Raw genomic sequence first — 20,679 nt, 5'->3', positions numbered from 1 at the left:
CTGGAATATATGATGCTTACATGCTACTCACACCTGGAATAGAATGTTATTCTGTAAACTCAATTTATCTGTAAATACCTAAAAGCAAATTCTCCTTTTTTTACCTTGTTTCCTCTGCTGTCTAGGAGAATCTTAGTCTCCTTACAGCTATAAACTATTAGGACAGCAGATCTCTCTAAGTCTGATTTAGACATAAAATGAAATGTTTTTCTGAATTAGTTCAGGCCTTTAGTCATTGCCTTAATTTAAGTAATTATGTATTCACACCCACAAAAGCAAAGAATCAATACTTTATTGACATGAATAAGATGACCGTAAACTTCAGCTTTTTCAGTATGAAGTATTATGTAACCCCAAAAATATTTTATCTAACACTTTAATCCAATTTCCTTCTTATAATATAAATGTACTAAAACATATTGTATTCATTTTGCTGACATTACAGTGTCTTTGAAAGTACTTCTCACTCAGCTAACACCATCTGTTTACAGCCAAATATTTTCCTTCCTTTCAGCCAAGTTGAAAGTATCAGTAAAAACAGTCTGTGTAGGGAAAAGAAATGCTGATACACACACATATTAACGCAAGAACTATTTTTAATTCTGCTTTTCTGTAAAGTGAAAAATTGAACAGTAGCTGTTGAAATTTACTAGAGTAAAAGTGAAAAAAATCTTGTGAACATCTGGAACTGGGATCAAAACCACAAGCAGAATTTCCTTTTACTTCCATGTATAAACATCAATATCTGTTAACTTAAAAAGAAATGTCTGAGAAAGTAGATAAATAATTAGTACAGCATACATATAAATTCCTCTCTTCTGTGATAGAAATACTATGTTTCAGAGATTACCTCCAGCAAATTGAAATGGAAAAATTGCTTGGGTTGCTTATTTCACTTTTTACTCTAACATAGTTTTCCATTTGAATTTTTAGCTTATTGGAAGAAAAAAAAAAAAAAAAAAAAAAAAATTTACTCTTTGTAGAACCTTGTATTATCTATCATTTAAAATACTGCCATTGCAAGCTGACCCCACTTACTGCTCAGTTCCTGCCACTGATACCAACTATCTGCTGTTTTGGCTGTTCATTTTTATCAGGAAGTGAAAAAACAACAACCAGAAGGATATCAAACTAAGTATACTGACATTGAAGTCTTCTGTTTTTCTTTGGCAGAGGAAGCAATTAAAAAAAGCTTCTTAAAACTATTTACACCAAGAGTCTTTATATATCACTGAGGAAAGGACTAGAGGTTCCCTCTGGAACTATATAGACTCCACTAAAATCTTTTCGCATGGCTTTGTTGTCTGTATTGATTTCTGGTCTCAGTGGCATTCAGTCCAGAAGACAAATAACCTAAGTAATCAGTAAGTCTTCAGATCAGCTGCCCTTTTACAACATCTCTTTCCAAACTGAAACCAGGAAAATTCTTTGACTGCCGCTCACATAGAAGAAAATGTGAAGAGATGGCCAATAGGAACTAACATAAAAATTCATATCTTGCTCTGTCAAAAATGTGTACTAAGGGTAGGTAATTGTTAGGTAAATGATTCAGAATCAATGGGCTAGTTACTGTTAGAGTGTTCTTTAACTTATTCCTCTTAATCATATTTTTTTAACTGTCCACAATAAAACAAGGTAAAATTTAATTATCTGTTGTAAAACTGATCAGTAGTTCAAATACTGATCAATTACATTCCATGAAACTAGGGTTCCTATTTTCACTGCTGTAAATTGCCTTTCCTATGAGTTTTAGACTAAATTCTTTCTGGTACTTTCTGTAGGAATATGTCTATTCAATTCATGGAGCATTGGATTGTTTTGCTTTGTATATGTTTGTATATGTATGTACATATTTGTATACATACTAAATTTGTACTTCAGCATTGAAAATGCTGACACTGAAGAAAGAAGTTTCAGTTTAAATTAAAAGCATTTGAGCAAGTGAATCCCTAGTCCAAAAAAAGGGTACTCTTACTCTAGTGTTATGCAAGGCTTCTTTTATCATCTGTGAATAAATAATGTGTTTTCAGCAATATGTCTTTGTCATAAAGCAGTACAGTGTTTGTGAGTCAGAGTGACTAGCTTATCAGGCTAATACCTGTATTAGACCCACAACTACTATATGTTTAATTCAAGTGTACATTGACACGTGTGTATAAGATCTGAAAAATTGTGATTTGGTTCATATTTTCAGTGAAAATGTTTTGCAGTATCTCAACAATTATGGCTTTATAAGGAGAAAAAATAGAAGTTTGGCATATCTAAAACAGGTAAGAATCAACAATGTAAATTTTTGAGGGAAAGCATACACAAGAATCCTAAGCACTGTGAAAGAAGATATCCTTCCTAAGGGGGCAGAGGGGGGTGGAGGAAAACACACACGTGTGTGTATACATAAATACACAGCTCAAGTTAACACCTAATAGAAACATATAAAAATACTATTGTCTATGCTATTCATTTTATTCATGCTACTGCCTAGAATAAACAGATGGATTTTTTCTGCTGGGAGCTTAATACGCTGTTAGCAAAAGTTATAAAATAATACATGGCACTTAACCAGTTTCCAGCTGATAACGACATTTTTTCTAGTGCTTACAGTGAACTTCAAGGTAGGAAATAAGAAAAATAAGCCGCAAAGAGACACGATGCAGAAAACAAAGTTTAGCAAAACGCACTGATATCCATTGACTATCCCACAAACTATGCAGCAACAAGTTATTGAAAGGTTTGAAGTCCTTAAATATTTCTTTGCAATTTTTTCATTTAAAACCTAATTTTCAGCTTGAAAAGATTATAAGTGTCCCTCCAAATTCCCATCTGTTTGAAGGTATTTTAAAATAGATTTGTGTTACCAGAAACTAAAGAGGCAATATAGCCATCAGTGGAACACGATGTTTACCATTTATAAACACTGATGTTAAGATGGAGCTCTTTAGCCACATAATAGTTAAAACCCAAACAAAGAGAAGAAAACAACTCATCTTTGACCTAGGCATTATTTTAATAGCTATTATGTGTGAAGTCTGCTTTTAAGAAAAATCTATTTGTTATTTTCTAATTGCAAATCTCTTCCATCAGTTTATGCTTCTTAATGACTTAAAATATATCATATTTTATACAAATAATTAGAATTTGTGAAAACAGATGTGAAGAACTATAGTAAGAGAAGATTGAGGTGTTTTTTTTTTTTTTTAAGATCTCTCTTTCCAATTCAAAGAACTCAAAGACTTTTAGTTAAAAAACGTACACATTTTCTGATCTAACATCTCAAATGGCATTGTAAATAGTTTAAAAAAAAAAAAACACAACAGAACTTTGTTTTGCATTACCCTTTAAAGAAATAAATTATTATTGCAAGGATTCATTTTTACTTACAGGCATATTTCTACTTAAGGTTTTCTTTTAAATGATCAGCACTGGCATTCTAGACTAAGTTGCTATCAGCTGTATTTATCAAAAAATGGAGTCAAGTTGCCAGGTATTAAATAAATCTCTGAAATGAAGAGCCAAGTGAAGGCTTTCTTTGGGATGGCTGGATCAACATTACTCTTAGAATTATTTTTTTCCCCTCATTTCACAAGAAGTGTTTATTTAGCTGAACTTCTTACACATGAATCCTTAGTTTATGCATTTCATAAATTTTATTTTATTGCTCAGTAAATATTATCATTGAAGCAAAGAGAAGAGAAGCAAAACAGAAGCAAAAAAGTTGGCCATCTAATATACTTACAAAAACAAAACATGTTAACGTAGAAATTTTCCACTTCTACCTGTCTCCACTGAGTTGGTTCAAATAACTTATTTCTCTGATTAAAAACACATGAGATTTCCGTACCACATTGAATTGGGGAATGGGAATTTCCGCACACTTCTAGTTCTAGAGAGGTTTTGTTTCATAGCACAAATCCTTTGCACCATAAATCAAAAACAGTAAACAGTTGTCTTATAAGATGTACAAGGTCTGTTAACACCATTTTTAGACTAGAGGTAGAAGTACAGAGTACATGTCCTGCATATGTACTTGTTCTCTTAGATCCAATAAGCTCTTAAATTATATATTTCCTTGAGCTGTTAGACAATTCAATATATTCAGTCTTCATGAACAGCATAATGAAGAGAAGATTTATCTTTTTCTACTTGAATAATTGGAGATTAAACTCTTCCCAGTAATCTAAATAGCTAATGTGTACAAGGCTCCTCAAGAGAAAGATCTTTCTTGCCCTACCAAGTGATCATCTTGTGATATGAAGCATGAACCTTCATTAGCCTTCATTTAATTTGCACAACTGTGACGTTAGACATATTTCAAGTCTACCCACCCTATTAAACTCAACTGTCTCTTGAAGAATCGCTTCATAAGGTGATTTATACACTAAAGGAGGTAAATACCCTTTTTTAAACTACTGCCCATTCATTTAAGTATCGGTTATCCTTTTATGCTGCACCAGAATCTTAAAGATGTAACCAAACCTGTCAATATAAACTTAGTAATCCTGTACACCAAATAAGCTTTTTTCTCCTGATTTATTTAGCAAACCTAAATTCTCTCCAGCTTTACAGAAAAAGCTACTTCAATGTTCCTGCTCTGTGCTATGTTGCATTTTCAGATTAATTTTTCTTAAAAGTCAGGAACTAGTTAGATACATTACTGAAAAATTATTTTCTAGAAGAAAGCAGTTATGTTGTTTTCTAAATGTACATATTTTTATAACTATTGTATACTGTACATATTTATTGAGTTATTCACAATGACTTCCATCTCTTTTTATCCTTTAAATCTTCCTATGCATTCAAAACTCAGAATATGTGAAAAGTTTAGAATGCATTTGTAAACACAATGGCTTCATACTGACCATTTGTAGACAGAATTAAATAATCTTCTACCTAGGAAGAAACTACGTTTACATTGCTCAGTTTTTCCCATCGACCTTGATAGACTTTGATGTGCGAGGGAAAGAGATAGAAGTATCTGCTTCATAAGTGTGCAAGTCCACTCTTACATGCAGAACCTGGGCCTGAATCTTTTGTAAGAGCAAAAGCTGAAGACTTCAAAAGGAGACCAGTTCAGTATGTGTTTCCATACAAGGCTATGCTCTGAGGAGTCATAAACAATCTTCTTCACTGCAGGAAAGCGTAGCCATCCTCAGCATGTTGGAGTGAGTGCTTCATGGTGGCTGAACAGACTGGCCACAAATGAACTAAATTCATACAGATGAAAATATGTATCTAATGCATATCCAGCTTCCGTATAGCACAACTCATGTGAACCAAAATGCAACGTGGCTAACAGCCAGGTGGAAGAATGAGCAAAAATACAGATCCTAGTGCTTAGTTTCCCTTGACACTCTTCACTTTTCTCATGCACATTTCAAGCAACAGTTCAAAAAAGAACTGATGAGATTAAGGCCTATAATAAAGCATGTGTAAAATACTTAATTCACGAGACATGACACAAAATCACTTGGAGGATATGGTCTGAAATGCTCTCCACCTACAGTCCTGTGAGAAATCTATAAGGTAGCAAGTACATTAATCTAGACTCAAGTGCAGCCTCTTACTGACAAGATGGTCTAATGGCTGCAGATAGGTGTCACTCGTCTCTAAGAGGGAAATGGATCATAGCCCAAGAACTAGCAGGGCTAATTAAGAAGGCTTTAAACTAGATTGCAGAGAGCCACACTGCTGCTCCCTTCCCCCCCCCCCCCCCCCCCCCCACTGCTTTTGCCTTGAACCTTCGAAACATTGTGCAATGGGACCGCTGCTGGATCCTGATGGTGACTATCCCCGCTTTACACAATTCTTGCTTCTTTCCTATCACCCTCCTTCTCTTCCTCATCTCCCTAATTAGGATTTATAATAAATTGGTTGAACCAACATTTGAACCATGGTTTCTTAATCTCAAGCTAGGTATAAAGATATTAAAAGAACCTCATCTCCCTCCTATAAATTGAAGCAAGGCATACACACAAAACAAAGAAAACCCATAGAAGTCTTTTTGACGAGACCTTACAGTAAGTAAAGCAAGTATGGGTTTAGAGTCACTCTTCAGCAGTCTGCCCAAATCTCTAAGGCAAAAAGCACAAACAGTTCTGTGTAGGAACATCACAAGTTGCTGCAAAACTATGGTGCTTCACTTGACCAAGCACACACCTCATGGAAACATGCCACAGATCTTTGTGCCCTGTACAGGGCCACAGAAATCATGCATGTAATTGGTGCACTGTTACATTATTAATATGGAATAATGCTGAGAAACCCATTCTCATGAGAACATTCATTGAAGTTTTTGTTTGTTTGCTTTGCTTCCACAGATTTCCTGCTTGGCATTTTTGCATTGTTTTTGTTCACTAATGGAGACACGCTCTCACATTTTATATCTTCAGACTCTCACTGAATTTTATGAAGTAGTTTTAGGTTTATTTTTCTTCCCTTTCTGACTGCCTTCTCCAGTGTAATGGCGAGGCAGTACAATGAGACTGCACTGTATTTCATATCAGTTTTGAGAAGTTGTACAGTTTAATTCAGGAAAAATCCCAGCACTATTCTCAATAGTATTCAGTCAGTATTCTCAACACTCTTAGGAAATATAAATTAGAAAAATAGAAATAACTACCATGTTCTTCCAGGATGTATATGTTACCTATTTTTAGTCTCCAAGTAGAATTAAAGATCATTTTAGCCCTCTCCTTAGTCTTTTTCTGTTTCTACTTCTTTGAAGATTACAGGTAGTACAATGAGAGAACTGGCATTTTGTCTCAACAACATAACTGCTTTCCCAGAACTCAAAGCATGATTTCTGCAGCTGAGAATAGCGGCATTTTTTTTTTCTTTTATAATATATGGATATGGGAATGTTAAACGGGAATCTGCTATAAAATACTACCTACCAAGACAGTCTTGCAGCAGATGTCTGAACTGTAAAAATGATGAACAATTTCTAGATGCTGCCACTCAGCCATCAGAGTCTATTTCTGCATGGTACATGTTATTGTAATCATTTATTCTTTAGCTGTATTTAGCTGGGAGCTAAAGACAGCACAGATGTCTCATCTTGAGTGCATCCAGACAACCAGCCATTTATTTATGCATTGTTTTAGGCTTAGTTCAAAATGAAAGCAAGTTTGAACCAAAAACTTACTTCTCCGAAACTACCAATAGATCAAAATTCATAAGCACCTAAAATTTCTTTGCGGTACCGGTTTCATTTGGAAGGTGATGTGTGATTTCAGAATCCCTGAAATACTACTGTGTATGGGAACAGGAATACACTCCGCTGCTGTATGTAAGGAATACTGATATTAAGTGTGCTCTTATGCTAATAAAAATTAGTAGATCAAAGAAAAATTATTAAAACTATTTAACCAGTCAGAGCATAAACTTGTTATAAAGCAACATATTCCAGAATGATAACAAATCTTTGTTTTAATTGGAACTTGAATCACGTTGACCTTTCCTAGCACAGAGCAGAGTGTCCCTCTGAACCAACAGCAGCATCTGCATCCTCATTCCACTTTAATCAGAGCTCAATTTGGATTTCTGTGTCTCAGCAATCAGTGCATTGCAGAGCAATGAAACTGCAGAAATAAATGAGATGTTGCCTTGTTCCAGCTGATTAAAACATGATTCAAGGTGACTTTTAGGTGACACTATGAGTTATCAGAACAGCAGTGTACTTTATGAAGGGAAAAAAAAAAAAAAAAGAATGTGTGAGGGACACTTATTCCCCCTATCTGAAATAAGTGACAGAGTTGAAATGAGAGCACTGGTGTGTCCATGAAAATATATCAGTGCTTAAAGAATCCTATTATTAGACACAGTGGAAACTACATCTTGGATAAACCTCCCATACTGCAGGTAATTATCACAAGCCAGAATGCTAATTGCTTTTCGATTTGCTCAGTGCCTCCAATGAGTCTTGTTGAGGGCTACTGGGGCTGTACCAGACACTAACACTTAATGAGACAAAGTTTATTGGAGTACAGCATCAGCTGTTATTGAAGAACAGGAACAACATACTTTAAAATGAAATGAAGGAAAAAAAAAAAGAAAAAAGAAAAACAATAGGAGAAGAAGGTATATAAAAATAATTATACTTTCTTTTCAGATGCTGCGTCTTCCTCACACATGAAACTGAAATGAAAATAGTAAAGATTTGCATATTATTGCTTAGTTACCTGAAATGGCTTTGTTTAATACTTCTGGCATATTCTGTTTACAAGAGGGAAATGCAACCATCAGCTAAGACTTTCATAAAGTTTTTTTTTTTTCTTCTTAAGACAGTTCAGACCTGTAGGGTTAAAAAACCATCAAGGTGGAGAGTCCACAGAGTTTATCACATTCTTGTAAAAAGTAAATAAAAGTTTTTTTCCAGAATGACCTGCCTTCTGTCTACCTCCTGAGACTCCAAAAGATACAAAATCAACATGCATTTTCGCAGAATGTCTGCCCACTAGAAGTCCTCTCTCTGGACCACGAAAATTCCCAAATTTTATTTCCATTATAAAATGTTTACATTCCTAAAATTAGATGTTTTCCATATAAAAAAACAACAGTCTTGAACTCAACAATGTAGACAGTTGCCACAGAAAATATTCCATTCTGAGTATCACTAAAACACAAAAATTATTATGAATCCTACAAATTGTGCTGAGAGCCTGCACAAGATGGAGGGGAAGAACAGAACTCAAAGGTCTCTGCTTCCAATCATGTATTAAACACAGAAGTACTTTTCTCTACAAAACAAAGCTGATGTCTCTAAAGAAAGTCAATGTCAACAAGTATGTTGCTGGACCATTAGTTATATATTGCACTGATGCATACTTTGTTTTGCATCTTTTTCTTATCTTTGATTTAGGTAGGGTAAAAAGAAGTAGTTACCAGGGAATCAGAGGGAAGACTTTTTAACTTCTGTTTTACAAAAGCCTATCAGTTTTCTGTGCCAATGGTTTTGAACGTGAAGGTCAAAAGAGACAAAAAAAGAACACCAGACCAATACATTAAAGATCTCAGTGTTATTAGCACCAAACACAAGTCATAGTAACTGTGAAGATGAAAGCAAACCCAAGTAAAACAAGTCAGAATACTGTATCTCAAAATTTGAATGAAGTTATCGGTATTTGTGCATGCTTGTGTGGGTGCATTCACTCACCTTTAAAATAAAGCACCTTGACATTCTGAAGTTGTGATTTAAAAATGGCAGCATATTCAAAACTGTGATTTTAAACATACTGCTTATGAAGTCAGAATACTCGTATGCAAAAGCTCATGAAGAAAAGCAAGTCTATGTCAATAGGCTTATTTGAGAATATGGCTATCTGGACTTCAAATGAAAAGATTTCTTTTGTTTTCTCAAACAAAAGAAATAAATAAATCACATGCCTCACTGATTTAAACATAGAAAATAAATATTAAGATCTTCACATCATTTGAATTTTCAGTTTCCCTTGTAATCATAGCTATAATTACTCGATATCATACAGTCTAAATCCTACATCACATAGAATAGGCACAAACTTTATTTCTAAGGAATGTTTTTAAGACCTGAATCATTGCATTAACCTTGCATTACTCCATCTCCAGGGCAATCTCATCCTTCCTTAGAAAAGGTGACCTACTTCTGAGATGTGGTATAAAAATTGTGTTTTACAGTGACAGTAAGGAAAGGAAAATCATTTTTTCTTTTCCCTAGAATTGCTTATTTGCCTTAAAAATCCCATCCTCATTCTCTAGCTCTTTTGATCCAAGTAAACTTCTGACAGCTTTTCTTACTATCAAATATTACAGCAAACAAGATAAACTTGCCTCTGAGGTGACTATAACTGTATTCTCTGAATTCTTAGTACAATCAGTCAACAAAAATGTCATATTTCATACGTCATTTACTATTACTGTAGGAATGGTGGAGGATTCTGTGAATGAATTTCAAAGTGAAAAAATTTATAGTAGCTGTATGCAATCCTTCACAACAGGAATTTGACAAAACATATGAACAAGACAAAACTGTTTCCTCTTCTTGATACGAACAGTGAACTACTGTTTAAATAAAGGCATGACTTCAGCCAAAACATTTGATCCTTAGAACAGTATTAAACATTAGCTATTTGCTCAGTCATATCTTTGTCCATTTTGTTCTTTTATGAACTATTTATTACAGGTTTTACCATATCTCCATAAATACACCAAAAATCACCTATTTTTTCCTTTTCCAGTCAGCTGCCTTAAGCATTATTTTGTCCCTTTGTTTAAGTAACCCAGGGTTTTGAAGAACCACAGAAGTTAAACTGTGTTGGTGTGACCAAATCCAGCAGATTATACAGATTCTGCAATAAAGGGCCATGTAGCCTCATGAGGTAGCAGTAGTTCAGTGTGTTTCAGAAGCAGCTCCCTTCTGAGCAAACCTATGCAGGGTTTAGCAGGCTTAAGCTATAACCCAAAAGTTCAAACTCCCAACCGGCATTATGAAACTCTCTGTGAAGGCATAATCTGTCAACTCCGGACAGAGAATTTATTCCATGTCATATTTAAGATATTTGAAAAGGACAAATTAACAGCTTAGACAGACAGGTATAAGACACTACCAAAGTTAGAAGCTAAGGAAAGTGAAGGGGAAAGTAAGCTAGCAGAACCTTGAACTTTATACGTCATTAAGTCATTGCTGCTTTCAGAAACTGTAGCATTTTGAAGTGGAAGATTGTATCTCTTCTTTTTTATTTTTTTTTAAATTCTGCACACCACCAGGGTTTACAAAGGTCAGATGCTAAAGTAAGACTATTTCTGACAGATTTTGAAATACTAGTGAGGGAAAACTTCAGGTGTAAGAAGCCTATAGGAACACAGTTGACTTCTATTGTTTTCTAATTGATCTGATAACGAAAGACAAAATTGTTGAATTTTTGCCCGAATTTCAAAACAACATATGAGGATATCAAAGCAGTCAAATCACAAATATGTTTTTGTTCAATTTTGTGACCAACTTCATTCATAATCTTGTCAAGGATGCTCTGCACAGTACCTGGACATTATAAACAGAGAATGTTTAAACTTCCACAAGCACTGCTTAACAAAATAGAAGGGATTTCACTATGTAATATCACAATCAAAATTCATATTTATCACAGTACTGCTGCAGTTTTCCACCCTTCTCTCATCAAGCTGCACAGATGAGAGTTAACATGAGAAAGAAAATGTTATCCAGGTGTCTGAAATAGCACAGCCTAGTCCCATAAAGAGCTTTGAACATTAAAGCAAAAATCCTCGTGTCCAGTGGGAAAACAAAGCAATACACATAGAACTTTGCATATTCACAGTAACATTACTTGCTGAACAACAGGGTTGCTGTGCCACATACAAGATGGTTTTATCAGGGAATGTATACCATTGCAAGCATGCGAACTAAAGCAATCAAGCTTTGTATGTTTGGACTCCAGGAGTCTAATACTGTGCAGTGCTAATCAGGATTAGGAGAAAAGATTTAGATGAATAATTCAGTTGCTCAGAGAGCAAGTGAAAGTCATCGGAATTCTTCCTGAATAGCATGGGTTACCCACATGAGAAATAAAGACAAAATACCTGCCGATTCACACACTTCATTTGGATCAAAAGAAATATTCTGTGTGACTTCCAAAATAAATAAATAAATAAATAAAAATAGAAGTTTGTTCTTGTTTGTACCTCTGCTTTGTTTTTAACTTCAGCCAAAAAAAAAAAAAAAAAAAAAAAGCTATTCACATGAGCATAGTTAATATATTGCCATTTACCATAGAATGCAAGTATACTTGATACTCTTGATAACATATCCAAAGAATGCTGTGTGGTCTTGACTAGCAGTAGATAGCTACCATTTAGAAAAAGAAAGGTTTAACAGTAAGAATTTTGTGTCCAATTGCTTCTTCCTTCCAAACATTATCTGCATACTCCCCTCCATTCAGCTTAAATCAAGCCAAAAAGTCTAGCACAAGTGTGGGAAAAGTAGGACAAGACATCTGTTTGAACTAAGGAACATATTATGATGCTGTTTGTTGAGAGCACACAAACTTGATTAATCTTACTGTATGGGAACTGCCAAATCACGGCCTGAACCTCTGATTGACCATCTGGTGAGGCCGTACCCAGTGTTGCCTCCCTAATGGAGGCATTGAGTAGGGAGATAAAAAAACCTATCATTGTGTCCTAGATTTAGCAAATGTGTTCTTAAGTATCCCAATTGCTAAAGAATTGCAAGATCAGTTTGCATTTACGTGGGGAGGCAGTCAGTGGACCTTTCAGGTCCTGCCACAGGGATATATGCATTCGCCAACATATTGTCATAATCTAGTGGCATGTGACCTGGTTAATTAGAAAAAAATCAGATCGTATTTACTTATATCATTATATTGATGATCTCCTGTTGACATCTGACTCAGTGGAGGTAGTAGGATAGGCAGCAGATTCATTAACTGCCTATCTGCGACAGAGAGGATTGGCTATAAATTCTCAAAAGGTGCGAGGTTTGGGCCCATCCAAAAAATTTCTGGGACTGGTTTGGTCAGGAAAGACTAAAGTACCACCCAGTGCTGTCATAGATAAGATTCAGGCATTCCTAGTCCCTACAACACTGAAGCAGCTGCAAGAGTTTCTAGGTAGATTGGCAGAGGGCAGTGGCAGTGCTGATTAGCAGACTGAAAGGAAGGAATTTTACCTGATAACCACATACTTGCTCAATGCAGTTGGCAACAAAGATGTATATATTATTTACTGATGAACTACATTTGTTTGTAATAAATTTCAGCTTAATTCATTCTAGTTCAGTTCAAATACATGTACTGAAACAGTATTAAGGTGATTGTATCTGTAACTTGTTTTCAAGGCATCAGCAATGGGTAGATCACCATTTTAAGTGCTAAACACTTATCTTATGCATGTTTAAGATAGATGATCCTAAGAGAAAACCTCAGTTAGGCTTATTCTGCTACATGTTTATGTAGAACATGAAATATAGGTGCCTGTTTCAATTTTTCATGATAACCTTCTAATTACTTGAGCTGGAATGAGCATTACTTGGTGTTTATTTTCTGGTAGCTTAAGAGAACATCTTCAGACAATGCTGCTATGTAAAAGCCAGGACAACAGAAGAAATTTTCTTTTTGCATGCAAAGATACTGATTTGCTTTATTCTCATGAAGAAGCTACAAACAATTGGAGGTGTGTTCTAAAGACAATAATATTTGCATAATTTAGAGACAAATTTACTAAGCAGTTTCACTGTCAGTTAAAGAAAGTACATCTGTATGTCTTCATTTGACGAAGACACTTGAAGTTCTACAGACAGGATTCTTCCTAGAGCTCTTCAGTCATAGAGACAGCAACAGAAAAAAACCCTGCAGTCATTCTTATACCAAGCCACCTACATACATAATCAAGAAGAAAAGCATCACATACTAAAACAACTAATTTATTTAAAAAGGTGCTTGTTACTTTTCAATCTAGAATAAAGTTTATTGAGATCATATAACTGGAGAAGATGAGAAAGAGTATGAGAAGATATAGTAGGCACAAGAGATTTCAGTCAACTTATTTTAGTAAGTCTTCACACTACATAAATTTAGAAACATTAGCAAATTGATACCCAGTATAAATTAAAATGGAATGTCAAATACAAACTTACCATATCCACTTCCAACCTGACTAGTTAAAACCCAAAATGTTCATCCCTTATTCAGAACTTCACTACAGATGAAGTTAATTCACACCCAGAAATCAAGATTTAAGTAACTCCATAAAAATGTAGTGGAATATCTGCTCTCAGCCATTTTAATAGTCATGGCATAAAAGGGAAATCTGGCAAATTAAAAATGATTTAGCTTATGTCTATCTCTAAAAATAATCCATCCATATAAGGTTTCTTTAGGAGCTCATCCCAGCTATGCTGCATTGATTAAAAAATGCTTATGAGAAGTTAGGTATGATATGGAAAATAAAATATTTATTTCTATATTATTTTTAATCTTTCTCGAAACATGACAATATATGTCTGTCTAATCTGAATACCTAATCACAAATACAAGTTCATTATATTCTCTAGGTGCTAAATATTTCTTAATATGGTACATTAAGCTGAAGTATTGAACTGGCATTAATACAGACTATGGTTCATAAGTCAACATTAAGAAGGGGTAAATTGGGTGAAGAAGACACACTGAAAGACTTCAAATATATTTTCATGCAGTTCAACTAACTCATGTGCACTGTTTTTTTTATGTTACAATAAAAATATATAACATTTGACAATAGTCTTAAGCTTCAACAAAGTCAGCAGCTTGCCTTCTAGTTATTGTTACAACTCTACTGCACTGCTTAACAGTTTGCAACCAAAGAACTCAGCATTGGCATGGAGTTCTTATAATAAGAGAATACATTGAATACATTGCCCCTCTCACTGTTGTAATTGATCTATTAATTTCTTGGTCCTACTCAAGCAGAAGGAGATGGACAATTAATGCAGACTCACATACCTGTGCTCAGTGACTGTGCCTACTGATGCTTTCCTCTTGAAATGCATTTTATGAAATTACATGAAAAATAATTTTTATGATTACTTTTTAGGCTTTATGACACCCCCATTAGAACACTGACATTTTCAGGAGTAAAACCGTCTTTTCTCTGTACTGATATAACTTGAATTTTCATTTTATTTTACCACATTAAAAGTTTGCTTCTCCTTCCTCCTGCTTAAAGTTTCTTTCCTAACTTCCCACATAAGATGCTTCTGAGTGCCTGAACCATTAAAATCAAGAAGATGCTTTGTGACCTATGTTACAGACAACATAATTTGTCAGAACCACTGTGTATCTCAACTAAGACTATCTCAGCCTCCACTAAAAGCCTCCCAGTTGCAAGTTCTCAAAAATTAGTCTGAAAGTAATATCACTGAAAATATATATATATGTGTGTGTGCGCGCGCATGTGCGTCACAGGATATATGGCAAAAGTTTACAGCTTCCACTAAAATGCAGAGTTAAATGTGACCCATCAAGTTTGGGATCAGTTTCAAAATATATAAAGTACTGCCTAAAGTAGTTGAAAGCAGTAGCATATATCTCCAAGTTCAAATTTCTAATCTCAGGAGCTCAGGTAGAAGTAATTTCATGCAAATACAAGATATTCCTTCAAATGTGTTGTATTATTTTATGTACTAATTATGGAATAAAGGTATCAATTTTCACTTACTAATTTGAGCTATGTGTATGGATTTTGTTTAAGATCAAGATGAAAAAGGAATTCATGCTAAAGAAAATGGTAACCAACAGTGTTTTCAATATTGAAGCAATGTAGAAAGAGAATGTAAAAATAGTTCATCAAATGTTTTCCACAACGTTGCCTGAGAACTGTCATTATCATCAGAACGAAACAAAGCAAGGACATCCTGCAATCCAACATTTTAATATAGAAAAAATAGCAAAAGAGGATCTGCTTAAACATGATAGTAGTAAGCACAGAAATAAGAATAAGAAACTGCTTACCTCCAAAAGACACACCAGGCCTTCAGGTAGACAGGAATCACCAGGTAAGATACATCCCATACACTACCAACTCTAAAATGAGGTCTGAGAAGGGGTCAATCCTGGCTCCACCCTTTCTGGTCACTCAGGTGCATTACTTGCACCTGAGTTCAACTGGGTTGGCCCTGCCTTCCTACCAGGCGCTCAATCACTGCTTCAAGCCACAACTTAGCATTTATACTACAATATAATATTATTGAATGAGAGACATTTTTCTTAATAGCAGGCAACCTAAACATTTCTAAGCTCTATGGAGTACAAACACCATCACCCTCACCCAATCGTTACCATGGCCAGTTTAACTTTATGTTGATGCTTGCAGTTTGTCTCCAGTTCTTTTTCAGCTGAGTTCCCTAAATACAAGTTAACCATCAAAGGAAGCCACACAAAATGCACAACTTCCACTATTTTCTACTTCCAAATTTAGGCAATTTAATATATGGTGTATAACCAAGATGTTATAATTGCAATATAATCAAAAGAGTAAGGCAAAGCAAACAAGGATCACAAAAGAGAATAAGTAGAAGAGCTTACCCTTGGGTTGAGCTCACTAGAAGATACCAAAAGAGGAGGATCTCCAGAAGAGATCCTTCCCCTCTGGTAGCCAGCTCTTAAATAGGTCCAGGAGGGGTGGAGCCAGGCTCCACCCCTTCCGGCAGCACAGGTGAATTGCCTTCACCTGTGCTCCTCTGGCTGACTCATGGCTCCCCTCAGGTGATTAATCAGAGGTTCAGGCCGTGACTCAGCAGTTCCCATACACTCCACCCCTTCACGGCGTGAACCAATGATCAGGTTAACAAAAGGGTAAGCTTTCCCTAATACAGAGATCCGGTATATCGCGACGCTTATACAATTTTATCGCGACGTCTGTTGGTACAGTTCAAGACAAGTGATGATTAGTGGATGTCCATACTCTTCTATGGGCCAGTGCTCGATGATGTGCCTGGAGGCATGAGGTCCTGAGGTGCAAGTCCATTCTATGTTATTTTCTTCTGCCCAGCGCTGTATCGTTGCACCAGTAAAATGAGTCCCTTGGTCGCTCTCGATGACTTGAGGTGTCCCGTAGGCAGACATCAGTTTAGTGAGTGCCTTGATGGTATATGCCTGGTTTGCTTTCGGTACTGGATAGGCCTGCAGTAGCCCACTTGCAGTGTCGACACAGGTCAGGGCATATCTTGCCCCTTCGGAACGAGGAAGGGGCCCGATGTAATCGACCTGCCATCGCTGGAGAGGATTGTGTCCCCTAGCAAGATGGGCTGTTGTTTCGGGCAACGATCTCGGTCTCATCTTGGAGCAAGCGTCGCAATCCTGGCATGCCTGGACAATATCAGATAGTTGTATGGGCAGTCCCCATGCTTTAGCAGCTGCCCACATTGTCTTTTGTCCAGCATGCCGTAGCTTCTGATGTAACCAGCGGGCGATGTTCTCAGATGGTGAATTCTCAATCCATCGAACTCGGGCCAATGTGTCGGCTTCATCGTTTCCCGGTGACTGTAGGGGCTGATGACCAGAAACATGGTAGACACGTACAGTCCTGTGTTTGACCGTATTCCATATATCTAACCACATGTCTTTGCCCCAGATCGGTCGGGCATGGATAGTCCATTCCTGGGTGGCCCACTGTGCAATCCAGAGAGTGAGCCCCCGGTACACAGCCCAACTATCTGTGCAGATGTTCAGGATACCATCACCGGGTTCCTTGGTTATAACCATCCACACGGCTCGCAGTTCTGCCCATTGGCTGCTCTGACCATCCCCTTCATCGAACCAGATTGTCTCGGTGGAAGGATGGTATGCTATTGCTCTCCACTTGCTCGGGTTGCCCTTGCTGGACCCATCTGTGTACCAGGCATCTTCAGGGATAGGATATTTTCCCTCCTGAACGGGACTCTTCTCTGGTGGAGCGACCAGTATTTCTTTTGGTGCATCACTGTGATACGTAACTGGGCCTAGGATCTTCTGAAGTTCTTCTTTCAAGGGGGATGAAGACAGACTGCTCCTTTGGCTGAGATAGGCAACCCATCGTGCCACTGTTTGTGCTTGGGCCACCCCTGTCTTAGGAAGGTGGGTCAGATCCTTCACCCACCCCTGAATTGGCAGAGTGGTCTTGACTATAACTGCAGCTGTCTGAGTTATTGGCTCTACTGCCTGTAATGCCGAATAGGCAGCCAATAACTGTTTTTCAATCATACTGTATCTTTCTTCTGCTCCGTGCCAAACCTGAGACCAGAAACCAATGGGGGTCCGAACAGAACTCTGGCGTTGCCACAGGCCCCAACCGAAGCCGTCTTGAGTAACATGAATGTCCAACTCGGCTGGGAGGGTAGGATCGAATATACCCAATGCCTGAGCTTGTTTAAATGCCAGTTTTGCTTGTTGGAAAGCATCCTGTTCGGTTTTCCCCCAGTCCCATAGCTGCCCCTTTTTTGTGAGTCTGTATAGTGGCCTTAGCAGCTGCTAAGGTGAGGTATAAAGGAACGCCAATAACCCAATATACCTAGAAACTCTTGCAGCTGCTTTGATGTTGTAGGGACTGGGAATGCCTGAACCTTATCTATAACAGCACTGGGTAGCACTTTGGTCTTTCCTGACCAAACCACCCCCAGGAATTTTACGGACAGGCCTGGACCTTGCACCTTTTGGGGATTTATAGCCCATCCCCTTTGTTGTAAATAGGCAGTTAATGAATCTGCTGCCTGTCCTACTACCTCCAGTGAGTCGGATGTCAACAGGAGATCATCAATATAATGATATAGGTTAACATCATTAGGTTTTCTCCAGTCAGCCAGGTCACGCGCCACTAGATTGTGACAATACGTTGGTGAATGCATATATCCCTGTGGCAGGACCTGAAAGGTCCACTGCCTGCCTCCCCACGTAAACGCAAACTGATCTTGTGATTCCTCAGCAATTGGGATACTGAAGAATGCATTTGCTAGATCTAGGACACAATGATAGGTTTTTTTATCTCCCTACTCAATGTGTCCATTAGGGAAGCAATATTGGGTACGGCCGCATGAATAGGCGGCGTGACCTTATTTAATTCTCTGTAATCTACTGTCATCCTCCATGTGCCATCCGACTTTCGCACCGGCCATATGGGGGAGTTATACGGGCTGTGTGCAGGTCTTATAATGCCCACTTTTTCTAATTCCTGCACCGTTCTCGATATTTCATCTTGCCCACCCGGGAGTCTATACTGTCTAACATTAGTAATCCGGCGCGGTTTCGGCAGGCAAACAGGCTCATGTTTCGCATGGCCTCTTAATATTGCCTGCACCGCCTGGATACTGATACATCTTTGTCGAAGTCTGAACTCTCCCACAGTTGTTTGGAGAGCCAGACCCCATAGAATGTCTATGCCCAGGATGTATTCTTGGACTGGGGCAATAGACACCTTGTACTCCCGGGGTGGGAGACGCCCAACCCCCAATTTTAACCATGTTTGGGTGACAGGAATAGTCTGTCCCCCAAAACCACCAATCATCACTCTGTCGCCATGAAATTTTCCCGGATCTCCATAGATAATTGATGTTTCTGCTCCAGTATCTACTAGTGCCATAACTCTCTGAATATTTTTTCGGGACCAATAAATCGTTAATTCTACATAGGGCCTCCGGTCCCGTCTGGAGGCCCTACGGGGACTAACATCCCTTGTCACTGCATGAATTGTGCTAGGGCCAGTTCTTTTGCTTCTGACGGCTCAGGCATTGTGGCCCGAGACACCTGAGGTGGCTTCTTTTTCCTGTTTGGAATAATAAAATCTTCTAGGTTCCATGTTGTTGTTGGAACCCTCTCTATAGCTCTTACCCTTGATTTCTTAGGGTAGCTCTGGAATTTTTGATTGTCCTTTAGTTGTCTCCAGAGCTGGAGAAGGACGTGGTTGGGCTGGCGGTCGATCTTAGCAAATTGGACCCCAGCCCAAATTAAATCATTAAACATTTGTTTTCGGGATACCCTTATGGGTCCCGATGGAGGAGCTCGAGTAGCCGGCATTTTGGTTTTATTTACCGGCGGGACCTCTGCTTCCTCCAAAAACCGAATATTGCGCCTAGTCCGCAGGCATTCTGTTTCTCCCAAATCGGCAACTAACTGGACAGCCTGCTGGACTACGGCTTCTGATGCTACAAGGGGATTTAATATCGAAACTAGGGTGCCGTACAGATGGGAGGGAGCTTGCTGTAGAATTAAATCTCTCATCCCTGCTGAAAATTTAACCATATCAGGGCCATCAAATGTATCTTCATAGATGGCCTCTCTTACACCCAGTTCACGGATATAGTTTTGAAGGTCCTCCATGGAGGACCACATACCTGTATGTAACGGTATGTCTGATTTATTTGGCCATACCATACGGCAGGCCGCCATTAACCATTCTAGTATGGAATGGCTTTCATCACGATATTGATTGCCTACGTATAACCTCTGCCTGAGAGCAGGATGGACAGTCATGGTGGCCAACTTAGATATTTCTGGGCCATTCACCAAAACACTTTCTGCCCCAGAATCCCACAATCTCAATAACCAAGCCGGCACACTTTCTCTAGGCTTCTGCCGAAATCGTTGTACTAAGTCCATTAATTCTGTTGCCGTGTACGGCCGAGCTGTAACATGTAAATGAGTCTGGGCAGGGAGCCATTGATCAGGCGGCACCCCTGCCGGTCTGTCCTGTACTTTTTTTGTTTTCTGGGTTACAACAGGACAGACTTCCAATGGATCAGTTTGAATTGGACATTCAAGGTCTGATTTGGATTTCTTGTTGTCCTGATCAACGAAGTCTGTTGATTCAGGAGCCTGGTCATCATTTATTGAAATATTACAAATTTGGCTTACAGGAAGATGTAGAATTGGCTTCTTCCCCGTTAAAACGCCAAGTTCGTGCTCCAGCTTTTCAATGCTATCTTTCAAAAGCTGATTTTCGGTTTCTAAAGTATTGTTTCTTAAGTCCGCATGATTTAAAGCGGTTAATAGTGGCCATGCCACCATGGAGGCAGCCAATTGTCTTTCTTTGGTAATGAGGATATCCTTGCCAAGTCCTTGAAAATAGTCCGCCATGCGATATGGGGAGAGATTGCCCATAACACGTAAGGGACCCCATTTTTCAATGATGGCAGCTAACTCATAATAGGGCGATCCCTCA

Source organism: Lagopus muta, chromosome 3 (genome assembly GCF_023343835.1).
Source record: "Lagopus muta isolate bLagMut1 chromosome 3, bLagMut1 primary, whole genome shotgun sequence".
Taxonomy (NCBI): Eukaryota; Metazoa; Chordata; class Aves; order Galliformes; family Phasianidae; genus Lagopus; species Lagopus muta.
The sequence above is the reverse complement of the archived record's forward strand: the minus strand, read 5'-3'. Positions refer to the sequence as shown.